This window comes from Rhinatrema bivittatum, chromosome 7 (assembly GCF_901001135.1).
Source record: "Rhinatrema bivittatum chromosome 7, aRhiBiv1.1, whole genome shotgun sequence".
Lineage (NCBI taxonomy): Eukaryota > Metazoa > Chordata > Amphibia > Gymnophiona > Rhinatrematidae > Rhinatrema > Rhinatrema bivittatum.
The window spans coordinates 182,597,533-182,613,068 of NC_042621.1; the positions used below are offsets into that span (position 1 = coordinate 182,597,533).

Sequence of the window (15,536 nt, forward strand, 5' to 3'; positions counted from 1 at the left end):
ATGTGTTGAGCACTATTAGCTACACGCAGCATTGGACGCATGTTTTGGAAGCGCTAATCCCATTATTGCACGGGGAGTTATTGTAGCGCGCCAAAACACTCGTCCAACCCCTCGGCAAGCTGTGCGCTAGGCTGAGCGCACTCTATTGCATTGGCCTGTAAGAGGAGATTATGGATACAGATTTATAATTGTTGTTGGTTCAATTGGACCTAACCAGCTTTTGACATGGTCAGTCATGGGATTTTTATTAGACAATTTAAGAGATTTAGGCCTGGGAGGGTCAGTTCTGAATTGGTTTGGCTCTTTTTTTTATAACTAGGAGATGGAAAAGGGTATATTTAGGCGAGCTGGTTTTGTCCCCAAGGTTGTTGATAGAACTAGTCCCAGAGGGCCTCTATTATTACCCCTTAAAGTATCTAACTAATATTATTACGGATTTAATATCCATTTTTTCTTCTTTGCTTGCCACATCCAGCTCTGTATACCTTTGGATGGGGATTTTCATGAAGAGCTAAATAGGATGAATCCTTGTTTGATAGCTGTGAACAATTAGCTGATAGAAAATTCCTTACTCCTATAAAAAAAACAAAGGTCTTGTGAGAGGAAAGATGACTCATTTTGACCCACCCAGCTATGCATATTACATTGGTAAGGATTGAATTACCTTTAAAGCACTAGTTAGATCAGCATTTTATCACATACATATGATTAGACACTCCACTAGCTTCCCCAATCTGACCTTTCAACATATACTGTACATTGAAATTTAAAATACATTCATCCAATAAATTCTTGTTGAGAACAGCACTGATACTGAGCAACAAGTAAATTATCATAAAGAGAAAAAAAATTAACAAATCAGGATTCTATTCAGTATTGTACCAGTCCTCACTTAATAAAGGAACCAAGTCACAGATCCACTAAGAAACTTATCCTAAATGGTAAAGACAAATATGTCACAGAATACTAGATACAACCACAGACTGATTGTGTGCATTCAGAGAGCAGAGAAGACACAGATGTGAAACTCTTAGCCCTTTTGTCACGCAAGAAATTCACAAGTTGTGAGTGTTCATAAAAGATAAATTTGACATTTTTACATTTAATGACAAATGTACAGGGAAAACTGAGCGAAAATAAAGCTCTCAACTATAAAACCCCTGGCTGCAGTAATAGAAATGTTTTCTTTTATTCCGCATGGCCTTAGCCATCTCAGAAAACATTCTTTCACGATACAAAACAAATTATCTCCAAGACAGAAAAACAGCTTTAAGATAGTATTGGACTCTGATTGGGACTATCAGTGTGGACGAAAAAGGAAATTTATCCTGACTATTCCAGAAACCCAGTTAAGTCCAGGGCATTGCCAGTGTCATGTGCCACCTCGTTTTTTTTTTTTAAGAAGGGGGATTTATATGCTCTTGATATTGAGGATGGCAGTGAGGAATATTTTCTGGGACTTTAAGGATTTCAAGTTATGCTACATGGAGGTGCCAATTTGATTTTAGGGAAATTATTGAGACAGAGATTCCAATGTCTCACCACATTCGCAAGCATTTCAATCTTATTTTGTGGAAATGTATTTCCTGTAACCAGTGGGATGCAGTCGGGGGGGGGGGGGGGTCTTCCAAGGATTCAGTGAATCCCCAACCCTAGGACTATCAACTGGCTGGTTTTTGGCCAGTCTGGCCTTTTTTTTTTTTTTTCTGGCCGGGCCAGCTGCAGAAGGAAGTAATAAAACTGGTGCAAGGCAGCTCAACAGAAAGAAAATGCAGCCCAGAGCCAAAGCTGGTGCGTGTGCTCCAGCAGGCAGGGCAGCACCCTGCCCTCTCCTCCTCCTCCTCCTGAACGAGCCTCTTGCACTCAAGAAAAGCCATGTGAGGGGCAGTGCATTGCAGGGCCTGCCGGATCATACCCTCCAGCTCTGGCCCCACACTAGATTTCTTTTCATTTGCTGCTACAGTTGCTGTGGGGCAGAAACCAGGAAAACTGATTCTGGGAGGGAAAGAAGCCGGGAAGGGTCCCTTGGGGTAGAGGCGGAAGGGACGGAGATTATGCTGTCAGGTGGGGGGGGGATAGGAAATAGAAGGTGATTATACCAGAGTGGGGGAAGAGAGGAAAGGAAAGGTGATTTTGCTGAGGGGAAAAGGGAAGGTAATAAGGCCAAGGAGAGAGAGAGAAAAAGGATGGGAAGCATGGTGATTATGCCAGGGGAATTAGGGAGAGAGGAAAAGGCATATTATTATTCCTGGGGAGTAGTGGGGAAAGGGAAGATGATTATGCCAAGGATGGGGGGGGGAGGAGAGGAAAGGAAAGGGAAGTGATAGGGGATTATGTCAGGGGGATGAGGGAAAAGGGAGAGAAGGTATGGGGATTATGCTACGCGAACATAAGAACATGCCATACTGGGTCAGACCAAGGGTCCATCAAGCCCAGCATCCTGATTCCAACAGAGGCCAATCCAGTACCTGGCAAGTACCCAAATATTAAATAGCTCTCAAGCTACTATTGCTTATTAATTAATAGCAGTTTATGAATTTTAATTCTAGGAACTTATCCAAACCTTTTTTAAACCCAGTTAAGCTAACTACCGTAACCACATCCTCTGGCAATGAATTCCAGAGCTTAACTATGTAATTAAGGCCTGATTTAAAAAAAAAAAAACAAAAAAAACCCTGCGTGGCCAGGCCTTGCACGCACTGCGTGCATTTTAGAAGAGGCCCGGCCGCACACATAACCCCTGTTATACACACAAGAGCCAGGCCTCTATGAAGGGGCGGTCCCAGGGGCGGGGAGGGGCAGAGCTGGAGGCCATGGGTACCACAGCCCTTTGCCTTTGAGCCAGGGGATCGCGCGCTGGCAGCCTGCCGGCATAAGTTCCAAAAGGTAGGGCCTTCCAAGGGGTCGGGGAGGAGAGGGGAGGAAAATTCTCTCCCAGATTAATTGGAGCGGACTGGGAGGGAACTGGTGGAGGCCAGATCTCGTTGCTGCGCGTATACTAGAGAAATCTCCCCCCCCCCCCCCCCCCCCGCAAGCGCTGGCTCGGATTTTATAACATGCGCGCGCCAGGTAGGGCATGCACACGGAGGCATGCGTGTATTTTTTTTTTTTTTTTTAAATCTACCCATTAGTGAAAAAGAATTTTCTTTGATTTGTTTTAAATGAGCTACTTGCTAGCTTCATTGCGTGTCCCCTTCTATTATCTGAGAAAGTAAATAACTGATGTACAATAATCTGTTCATGATTTTGTAGACCTCTATCATATCCCCCCTCAGTTGTCTCATCTCCAAACTGAACAGTCCTAACTACTTTAGCCTTTCCTCATAGGGCAGCCGTTCCATGCCCCTTATCATTTTGGTTGCCCTTCTCTTCACTTTCTCCAGTGCAACTATATCTTTTTTCAGATGTGGCAACCAGAATTGCACACAATATTCAAGGTGTGGTCTCTCCATGGAGCGATACAGAGGCATTATGACATCCACCGTTCTATTTGCCATTCCCTTCCTAATAATTCCTAACATTGTTTCCTTTTTTGACCACCACAGAACACTGAGCTGAAGATTTCAATATATTATCCACTATGACGCCTAGATCTCTTTCTGGGTGGTAACTCCTAAGATAGAACCTAACATTGTGTAACTAGAGCAAGAACTATTTTTCCCTATATGTATCACCTTGCACTTGTCCACATTAAATTTCATCTGCTATTTGGAAGCCCAATCTTTCAGTCTCACAAGGTCCTCCTGCAATTTATCACAATCCGCTTGAGATTCAACTACTCTGCATAATTTTGAGTCATCCACAAATGTGATCACCTCACTTGCCATACCCCTTTCCAGATCATTTATAAATATATTAAAAAGCACCAGTCCAAGTACAGATCTCTGAGGCACTCCACTGTTTACCTTTTTCCACTGTGAAAACAGACCAATTTAATCCTACTCTCTCTTTCTTGTCTTTTAACCAGTTTGCAATCCACAAAAGGACATTGCCTCCTATTCAATGACATTTTAGTTTTCTTAGAAGCCTCTCATGAGGGACTTTGTCAAATGCTTCTGAAAATCCATATACATAACATTTTTATCCACATGTTTATTCACCCCTTCAAAAAAATGTTGGCGATTTATGAGGCAAGACTTCCCTTGGGTAAATCCATGCTGGCTGTGTCCCATTAAACCATGTCTATCTAACTGTTTTGCGATTTTATTCTTTATAACAGTTTCCACAATTTTTCCCGACACTAAAGTCGGGCTTACCAGTCTATAGTTTCCTGGATCACCCCTGGAGCCCTATTTAAATATCAAGGCTACATTGGTTACTTTCCAGTCTTCAGGTGAAACAAATGATTTTAATGATAGGTTACAAATTAATTTAATAGGTCTGAAATTTCATTTTTTAGTTCTTTTAGAACGCTGTGGTGTATACCATCCGGTCCAGGTGATATACTACTCTTTAGTTTGTCAATCTGGCCTACCACATCTTCTAGGCTCAATGTGATTTGGTTCAGTTCATCTGAATTGTCACCCTTGAAAATCATCTCCAGAATGGGTATCAATAAACACCAAAGCAAAGAATTTGTTTTTCTTTCTGCGATGGTCTTACCTTCCCTAAGTTCCCCTTTAACCCCTCGAACATCTAATGGTCCAAACAACTCTGTCACAGGCTTTCTGCTTCGGATATATTTTTAAAAAAATTTTAATATGAGTTTTTGCCTCTACAGCCAACTTCTTTTCAAATTTTCTCTTAGCCTGTCTTACGTTTAACTTGCCAGTGCTTATGCTTTATCCTATTTTCTTCTAATGGATCCTTCTTCCAATTTTTGAATGAAGATCTTTTGGTTAAAATAGCCTTTCACCTCATTTTTTTGCCATGCCAGCATTCGTTTGACCTTCCTTCCACCTTTCTTAATACATGGAATATATCTGGACTGCACTTCTAAGATGATATTTATTTTAACAATGACCACACCTGTTATACATTCTTCACCTTTATAGCTGCAACTTCCAGGTTTTTTTTAAACTATTTTTCTAATTTTATCAAAGTTTCCCTTTTGAAAGTTTAGTGCTAGAGCCATGGGTTTACTTACTGTTCCCCTTCCAGTCATTAATTCAAATTTGATCATATTATGATCACTATTGCCAAGCAGCCCCACCACCGTTACCTCTCACACCAATTTCTACGTTCCACTGAAAATTAGATCTAAAATTGCTCCCTCTGTTGAGCCTAAGGATTATATTATTCCGGGAATATTCTTTTTTTCCTGAAATGCTGGTCCGTTCTAATCTATGTATCAGATTGAGTTGTATATTATGCTTGTTGGCTCAATAAACAAATTTAAAAAAAAGATTGCTCCCTCGCTCACCGGTTCCCACTAGATTGGAACGGAAGGAAAGGGGATTGTGCTTGGCGGGAGGCAAGGAGGGTTATTAGACACAGGGGACAGGGAATAGAGGAAAGAGAAGATAATTATGCCAGAGTATGTGGAGATGAGAGAAGAAAAGACAAGGTGATTATGCTAGGGCGATGGGGAAGGGAAGGGAAAGGAGTTTATGCCAGAGGGGCTGCGGGTTGAGGGAAGGGAAAGGGAAAGGGAAGGAGATTATGCCAATAGAATGGAAGGGAAGATGGTATGGATAGTGGATATAGCAGGGGGGATGGAAGGGAGAGGGAGGGGAAGAAGATGGCGTGCATTTACTGAATTCTCTACTTTGAATGTAATCTCATGCTACTGCCTGTAGCCAGGGAGCCCTAGCTCTCTTGGACTATCTCCATCTTACAATCAGTAACATCTAACCACTATTTGCAGGAACAATTCTCCACTTCTTGAAACTTGAAGGAATCTTGAACTTATGTGGATAATTGGTCAAGTTGCCCAGAATGAACAGCAATGGCCTCCCAAATTTTCTACAGGCTATACTTAGGTTCTACTAGCACCATACTGGAAGTATATTTCTGCTATTAACTGCCAGCTTCAGCTGAATCCACCAATTCATGGTGGGGTCCCAGTTCCACCATGAATTGGTGGAACTGGGACCCCACCTGCTAAGGCCAAGGCTGGTAACAGGCTCTCCATCATAGCCAGCCCAGAAATAATAATTCCTCACTATTCTTCAGCACAACCCTGGAAACCCTTTCCTCCTGCTGAGCTGCTTCATCACATTCTGCAAAAATTACCACCACACCCATGATACCTCCGCCACTATCATTGCTGAGTGGTGCAGCAACAGAGCCAGGCCAGATCAAGGCAGTTGCAGCCAGTACTGGAGATGCACATAGCTCTAGGCTCAAGGAAACATTAGAATGAGGAGGTCTCCGACAGCACTCTAATGTCTGTTAAAGGCATCAGGGACCCAGTACCTGAGCCCTACAGAGTTGAAGAAGTTGCTGCATGTCAGACAAACTTGTCTATAGGACTGGTCACTGGAGCAAGAGCAGACTCCACAGGAAGCCTTTATGTTTTCCCACTAGCAGAAATTCAGGATCATTTAGGAAAAAGAAAGAACTAGTTTAAAAATTAAAATCTGGACATAAATAATGCAGATATTTTTTCATTTTTTCAAAATAATTAAGGACTGATTCTTTTGGCAAACGATTATAACTATTTGCATAAGGGCTCTTATATATCGATAGCACAAGACAGCTCGATACAGATAAAGTAAAAACCATATTAGAATAATAACTAAACAATCTCAAAAGGATATCAAAGTAACATAGGAACATAGTGAATTGCAGCAGATAAAGACCAAAATGGTCTATCTAGTCTGCCCAGCAAGTTTTTTTTTTGTTTTTTGGGGGTTTTTTGTATTTTTAAAGGGTAGTAGCATGCCGCTCCATGCAGGTAACCCTCAAGCCTACTGTTAAGGAAAGTAATAACTGCCGCATCATGCATATCAGAACTAAACAATCTCACAGGGTATTTAGATTCAATGCCAATAGATATTAGTCAACCAATGGCTATCCCACTAAGATTGTAGTCGGTGGGATCATCAACAACTTCAATTTAACTCTTTATCCTTATTTGGATAATTCTGGTGGCTCTCATTTGAAAACCAGACACCATAGGCTATGTTTAAAAAGATTAATTGCAGACTGCGGCTTAGGGGATGTGGGGAGACTGAGAAACCCAGGGTGAAACGCAATGAACCACCATTCACCTGGCCTCTGAAGCAGGCAAGAGACACAATCTGCACCCTTCAAGGAATAAAGGGCCAAATCTTTATTCATCCTGCAAAAAACCCAGAATGATCGGGATCTTAACAGAACAAGGAAGAACACCGCACTCCTCGTGGAGAACCAGTCCCTGCTGTAACAGATCCACGTGTGGTGGAAGACGAAGCGGGTTTCCACCAGGAGTCTTTGCAAATCCACATATCACAGATGCCTGGGCCAATCCGGTGCCACCAGGAGTACTAGCTCCCTGTGGCCTTCGATTTTGTGAATTATCCTGTCCAGCAAGGGCCATGGAGGAAAGGCATAAAGTAAGCTGTCTTCCAGTCAGACCTGTACGACAGCATTTATTCCCAGGAACCACGGATCTCTACTGCGCCTGTAGAATCAAGTAACCTTCGCACTGTAAGAAGTCACCAACAGGTCTAGGAACAGAAGGCCCCAGCAATCCAATATCAGCAGAAACGCCTTGGCCGAACACCCATTCACCTGGGTCCAGACTCTCCCTGCTAAGAAAGTCTGCTCTTATGTTGTGAGAGGCTGAGATCATCTGCAGATGACCTTCCGCCCATTGCATCAGCTGGTCTATTTCCTATGATTCTTGCTAGCTCTTGGCTCCTCCTTGGAGATTGATATAGGCCACTGTTGTTGCGTTGTCCATTTCATTGCATTATGGACCACGTGACCCCGCAGCCTGTGGCTGAACTGCAAGCATGCCAGCCATACTGCCTGGGCTTCCAGGCAATTGATATTCCAGCGAGACTCTTCGGCAGTCCAATGCCCTTGGGCCGTTAGCTCCAGACAGTGAGCCCCCCCAATCTTGGAAACCACACCTTGAATACTGTGTGCAATTCTGGATGCCGCTTCTCAAAAAAGGATATAGCTGTTCTGGAGAAAGTGCAGAGAAGGCCGAACAAAATGATATGGGGCATAGAACAGCTGCCCTATGAGGAAAGGCTAAAGAAGTTTGGGCTGTTCAGTCTGGAGAAGAGACGACTGAGGGGGGGATATGATAGAAGTCTACAAAATCATGAAAGGACTTGGACAAGTTAATGTAAATTGGTTATTTCTCTCTCAGATAATAGAAGGCCCACGGGGCACTCCATGAAGTTAGCAAGTAGCTCATTTAAAACAAAATCAAAGAAAATTATTTTTCACTCAGCGCATAGTTAAACTCTGGAATTCATTGCCAGGAGATGTGGTTTCAGCAGTTAGTGTTACTGAGTTTAAAAAAGGTTTGGATACGTTCCTGGATGATAAATCCATAAACTGCTGGTAATTAATAAGCAATAGTAGCTTGTGATCTGTCTAATGTTTGGGTACTTGCCAGTTACATGTGACTTAGATTGGCCACTGTTGGAAACAGAATACTGGGCTTCATGGACCCTTGGTCTGAACCAGTATGGTATTTCTTATGTTATGTTCTTATCTGTCATGAGTACCAACTACATTGGAGACGACAAGGAAACTCCCCTTCTCAGATGATCCTCCTGCAACCACCACTGGAGGCACGAACAGATTTCTACTGGCAAGTGGAGCCGATCCACATAGTCCTGAGACTACGGGTTCCAACGAGACAGCAGACAGCACTGAAGAGGACATATATGCGCCCTTGCCCATGGCACCACTTCCAGAATCACCAAGATGAGCACCTGTAGATAGGACCACACCATCAAATGTATGATGTTCACCAACTGATGCACTTGAGATATCAATTTCTGAATCTGAACTTCCGATAGGCAAACTGTGGCCTGTCCCATTAGGAACCGGACCCCCAGATATTCCAACGACTGGGATGGCTGAAGATTGCTCTTGTCCCTAGCTTGATAGTACCCTGGTAGAGAGTCCATCAAGCTAGGGTGAGAGAACACTGTAGAAATCTCATCTTTGTGTGACTTTCCTCACTCCAAATCATGTCAAATCTTCACTGAGGTGTACTGTACTGTTCGTACATCTCACTGTGCATGTAAAACTTACCCCAAAACTCTAAACCGCCACCAAAACCTCACCTCGAGTTACTAGCTGGCCCTCCTATAGTGATATAAATACTAGTTGACTACTATGAGAGCCTTTTTATTTCCTTAAACTTCGTATATGTATAATCAAGTGGATTCTTGATGTACAATGAAAATTCAATAAATAAAAAAAATACACAAATTTATTCCTCATTTCAATATTTCTTCCAAAATACATAATAAATAGTTGACTCTCTCTCTCACTCATGGACTTTGCAATAAATAACTTTTTTCCAGTATTAAAAATATGCGATAACACCATAACACATTTTGATAAATGACCCTGTAAATCCCCAATACAGAAAACCCTAAACTCAACCTTAGAAAAAAGAAAATTAATTCTAATAGGCAAATGCTAGCATTAGAAGGGGCCTTTTATACATAATGAAATGTACATATCTAAAAGTGCAAACTCAACTAATATACAATAGAGAAGGTACTGGCAAGATCAAAGCTCTATCTCTGAGTAAAAGTAGAAAGTTGAGAAGGTTGGAAGAAAACATAAGACACATTCTGGTCTATGAGTATTTTTTACTTGTAGATTTTGTTCCAGTTTTCTAAGGGAATATAAGTGATTATTTTCCCTTTTAAAATTATCCCAGGAAAACTACCCCCACACACATTTATACCTGCTAATTTGTGCAGGTAGATTTTTTTTTAGAAAAAGTACATGGATACTTTTGAAAATTCAAAAGTATGCACATAACTGCAAACCTCTCCTGAACCCTGACTCCGGGGAACAGCTCTTCACACAGCAGGTAAAGTTTCATACGTAGCAGCACTGCACACATAATTTAACCTGCACACAGGGAAGGCAAATTTCTAAAAGCCCTTTTTATAGATAAGGCATCCCTATGTACTATAACTGTATGTAGAGGACGGCAATATTATTGCAGTCAAGTTTATATTTTAGGGAACCAAGTGGTGCACAGGATTAATACACTAGCCTGCTACCATTGTAAAGCTGCATTCAAATCCCAGTTTGGATGCCAAGTAATATAAATTTGGCCTCTGCTCAAATGAGATCCACACCAGAAACAGTAGAGTTAGGCAAGGGTTAAGTGCCCTGACAAAGCTTTGTAGGGAAACCTGCAGTGCAGTATTCTTGGCTCTAGCTGGGACTATTCAGTCCTTACTTTCATTAAACACTAAAATTCAGCACCAAAATAGATTTAGGATTACATTACAGTTGTCTTTAGCTGCATAAATCTTTACCTCTTCAAATATATATCTCTCCTTCTAAATTGTTCAAGGAGCTACATTAGACTCTACATGCCTCACTGCGCATAAAGATGGATTGTGCCATGTATTTTTCAATGATGTTTTTAGTTCGTCTTCTTCTCAGGTTGGTAAGAAAAAACACTGTTTTCTTGAATACTATACCTCTCGATAATAGCTTCCAATTTTCTTGTCAATTAAAACCACACAGGTTCTCTCTGAAGTTTTAGAATTATTTATAACAGAAATGTAATTGCACACACGAGCTGATAAAATTCCATACTGCCAGACTCTGATGTCTGCAGGTGGCAGCTCACATTCAACTTATTGTATTCCACACTGAGAAAGGTATGGAAACAGGAGGCATGAACAGAACTGGGGACAAAACATGCATAAGCAGAGAAAATAATATGCTGTATCTTCATAGTAATTATAAATGTGTCTGATTACAGTGGACTCCAGAACAGCAATCAGCTGGGAAAGACAGCACTTCACAATTGGTATATAGGCCTCTCAGCTAACAACCCAAATTCAGGAAACCAACAAAGCATCAATATTCCACTCATATTTTTAAAAAATGGAGCTTCTTCATTAAAACATTAGTTCTTTGTCGATGTTCACAGTTTACAGTGATTGCTTTGCTTGACAAGTCCAGAATAAAACAAACACCATGTCTTCTTCAATTCACTCTTTCTCTCTCCAATACAACTATGGAGGCAAAAGAATAAACATATGTAGAAAATATTGAACAGGGATACTTATTGGTACAAACCATGAAGGGGGTAATTTTGAGGTCCATATTCAAAAGCCATTTAGATGGATATCTCTCAAGTTATCCATCTAAATGGATTATACAGCATATTAAGCCTCTTCCTCCAGCTAAATTATACTCCCGTGGAGGGGGTCCTGTTATCTGCCTAACTTAGCCAAATATCGGATATATCCAACTAAGGCTTAGATTCATCTTTTTGCTATAAATTTTGCAGGCCTAACGCCCGCAATAAGGAAAAGAGGCATGGTTAGGATAATTTTATCACACGGAGGGGGGAGAGAGAGAAAAAGAGAGAAAGAGAGAAACTCTTTATAATGCTTTCACATAAGTAAACTATCTATATCACTGTAGGAGGATTAGCTAGTACCTCGAGGTGAGGTTTTGTTGGTGGTGGTGGTGTAGGGTTTGGGGGCAGTTGTACATGCACAATCATAGGTATGAACAGCACCTTACATATCAGTGAAGATTTGATGTGATTTGGATTGAGGTAAGGTACACAAAGATGAGATTTCTGCATTGTACTCTCAACATAGTCTGATGCACTCTCTATCTTGTTGCTATCAAGCTAGCGCGAGAGTACACTGTACAAATCATTAGCACTTCTCATTTTCATTAACTCTTCAAAAATCCACCCAGCTGAATATATTTTTCAAATTTGCTCAAAAGCAGGTCTAAAGTTATCCGGTCTCGTATGGCCATATAACTTTAGACTTAACTGGATATCTTCAAAAAAGAATATATCTGGTTAAGTAACGTTAATTTAATTAAAAAAAAAAAAAGAAAACTTACATCGCAGCCTGTCCCCCGCCTCCCTCCCACCCCAGTTGTAAAGGTTCTACAGGGCCAAACTTGCCACTCCCCCAAAATAGCCCATTTAATGTTAACAAAAAAATTTGGGGCTGGGTGTCCCCCCCCTCCCCCACCCCCTGCTCCTACTTCCCCTTATACTTAAAAATGAAATCCCATTGGCTCCAGATTCCCCCAACCCCCCGCCCACAACAACCCTTTCCCTTCTAACCCCCTCCCCCAACCCCATACCTTTATTTGAAGTTGGTCTCCACGTTCGCGGTAGCCTCCTACCACAATCCAGGACCAGCATCTCTGCTGACGCCCCTTGCTAGCAAGGGCAGAGGCTGATAACTTGTCTACTAAACATCCTACTAAATATGTACCCCTTTATAACTACCAATATACATTAAAACTCAATTACCCACGGACTCTGAAGCAATTTTCAAAGGTTATGTAAGCATGTACTTTTCTCTTTGAAAACTGTCCCCTTAAAATTACCAAAGCACATTTAGACCTAATAATTTGTGCACATAGGGCCCAATATTCAAAGATATCCAGTTATCTAATTTTATTTGTTTAAAAATGTTTATATACCGCCTTTACAACACGTTGGTCAAAACGGTTCACAAAAATGTTGATATACATAATAAATAAGACAAAACACACTAAAAATAATATACAGGGGGGTTTACAATCAGGAGCATTATCATATAGATATGTCTGCAAGTCTATGTAATATAACTTATCCGAGTAACTTAGAAGAGATATTAAACAGCACAGCTATACCACTGAATATACTCAGATAAGTTCTAGTTAGCTGGATAAGTATACCCGGCTAACTTTAGACCTGATAATGAACAGATCTAACTTATTGGGTTAACTTAACCGGATATGCCTGAATATCGGCATTTATCCGCTTAAGGTAACCAGGATAAAGAGCCCACTAAGATCTGCCCATTGCTCGTTCCCAAGATATCTAGCTATCTACTTAACCAGATAATTACTTCTCCAGCTATGTGGAAGCTGGTGAACATAGCTGGATATTATTCAGTGGCTGCCACTTAGCCAAATAAGTCCCTATTTATTTGGCTAAGTAGCGCTAAATATCAGTCTCACTGTTTTTTTACCCTGTTTGGCTCCTTGTTCCTTCTGGGAACCCTTCCTCACTTTGCTGCTGGCCCTGTAGCCTTTAAGTGACCATCTTGTTGTTATTTCCATCTGCCCCGCCTCCCCCCACTGATGTCATCAGGAGGCGCGAGCATAAGAGGCCACCAGCAAAGCCAGAGGAGAGATTCTAGCTGAGATTCTTCACTCTGTTTGTCTCCCTGTTCCATCTGAGAACCCTTTCCTGCTTTGCCGCTGGGTCCCTGTAGCTTGTAAATGGCCATCTAGCTCTGATTTCTGTAAACTGTGTCCCTGTGAACTGAAGACTTGATGTGGCCGAGGTGATGTTGTTAGTGTAGTCGTGAACAGCCGACGGAGCGCACTGTTAGCCTGCTCTTGGACGTGCGTTTTCCCTTACCCTTATTCAGTAAGGGGAGGAAAACGCGCGTCCAACCAGCGGCACCTAATAGCGCCCTCAACATGCAAATGCATGTTGATGGCCCTATTAGGTATTCGTGCGCGATTCAGAAAGTAAAATGTGCAGCCAAGCCGCACATTTTACTTTCAGAAATTAGTGCCTACCCAAAGGTAGGCGCTAATTTCTTCCGGCGCCGGGAAAGTGCACAGAAAAGCAGTAAAAACTGCTTTTCTGTACACCCTCCGACTTAATATCATGGCGATATTAAGTCGGAGGTCCCAAAGAGTAAAAAAAATTTAATAAAAAAGTTTTTTAAAAAAATTGGAATTCGGCCCGAGGCTGTCGGGCCAAAAACTGGATGCTCAATTTTGCCAGCGTCCGGTTTCCGAGCCCGTGGCTGTCAGCGGGCTCGAGAACCGACGCCAGCAAAATTGAGCGTCAGCTGTCAAACCCGTTGACAGCCGCTGCTCCTGTCAAAAGGAGGCGCTAGGGACGCGCTAGTGTCCCTAGCGCCTCCTTTTGCCCCTTTTTACCGCCGGGCCTAATTTAAATACTGAATCGCGCGTGCCGGGAGAGTGGGCGTTCGCCCCCTCTCCCGCAGACTTTACTGTATTTGGCCTGTTAGTAAAGAGTATTGTATTTTTTATTTAAAACAACTTAGTATATCATGTATTCTATATTAAAAATAGAATTATATTCTAACATATACCTCTATTATTTATCTTTTGTTCTTTTTCAGAAACTATATTTAAGAAACAAAATAATTTCAAAGGACTTCTATTCAAGTTGAGTCTGCTATCAATTTCAAAGTGACAAGCTAATAGATAAGTATCATTAAAATTACTTGGTAACTTTAATTTTTGTTTATATAATCAACAGTTTTCAATTCCTAAGAACTGATTCTTTGTGTTACAATCTTTTTCAGTAATGATGAAATTCTATACTGGTAAAGAACTTTGATAAAGGTAAGTATGTGTCTTTTTCTATTCTTTATCCTTTTTCTTTTCTCTTTTCTGATACTTTGTTCTTAGTCTTTTTCTGTTTTAGTTGCGTTAAGGCCTGGCTTTCTGTATTTTCTGTTTTGTTTGTGTAAATACACTTATCTGTTCTTTTCTTCTTTCTCTTCTGTCATTGCTAGCCAGATTCCTCCTCTCTTCTTTATCTCTCTTTTCTTTTTTTTACCTTCTATCCTAGTCTTAAAATTAATCAATAAAAAAAAAAAAATCTATCTCCCTTTCACCGCTTTGGATCTTCTGCACACTATGTCTGTAGTGTATCCTATCATGCGAGTGTCTACAACGTCTTATTGTTACTTATGCTAGCTAGTAAAACAAAGGATACATTTTCATCCGTACTTCTTATGTGAAAGAACAGTTAATGTTATCATTCAGGCTCTCTTTCTTTCTTTATTCTTATTATCGAGACAAAGTAGTCCTTCATAATGCTTTTTCACTGTCAAGGGTGGTATCTGAATATAGCTTTGAATTTTGTCAGCTTCACTTCTTTAAAAGCAAGCTTCTAAATTTACTATGGAAGATTTTTCTTTCCCAGCACCATATAACTCAAACAATATTTTATACATGTACAATCAGGCTTCAAATTTAGCAATCATACTAGCTATTGTCTCTACTAAATGTTGCACTAAGCCGCGATACAACAATTAATTAATCTTTAAAAACTACTCTAACTCTCACCTTACCTGGACTGGAAACTATTACACACACTCATAACATTCACTCTCATTTCATACTATAGCTATTCGTTCTATTTTAGGGCTTTCCTATACTTTGGTAGGGCTCAAGTGTGGAGAGCACTGTCAGCAGTCCACCCTCTCCAAAGCCAACTCCTGACTGGATTCTTTAACTGCTTTCTGGTTTCTGGGTTTGGAGTATCCTTGCTTCTGATGATGTCATCAGTGGAAATAGTTCCTGAAGTTGCTTAATTAATACCTTTAATTATCTTTAATTACTTAATTTCCCAAAAATTTTAAATATTGTTGGTGTTTGTGAAATTTTAATATCACTAGTAACTTCTGACTACATTTTAACTTTAA

The 15,536-nt window shown here is 40.9% G+C and overlaps 1 protein-coding gene across 2 annotated transcripts in view; it reads right to left on the reverse strand.

Moving 5' to 3' along the window:
- FUOM (fucose mutarotase) overlaps positions 1-15,536 on the reverse strand; it is a 145,079-nt gene that overhangs the window by 111,327 nt on the left and 18,216 nt on the right. The window lies entirely within an intron of this gene.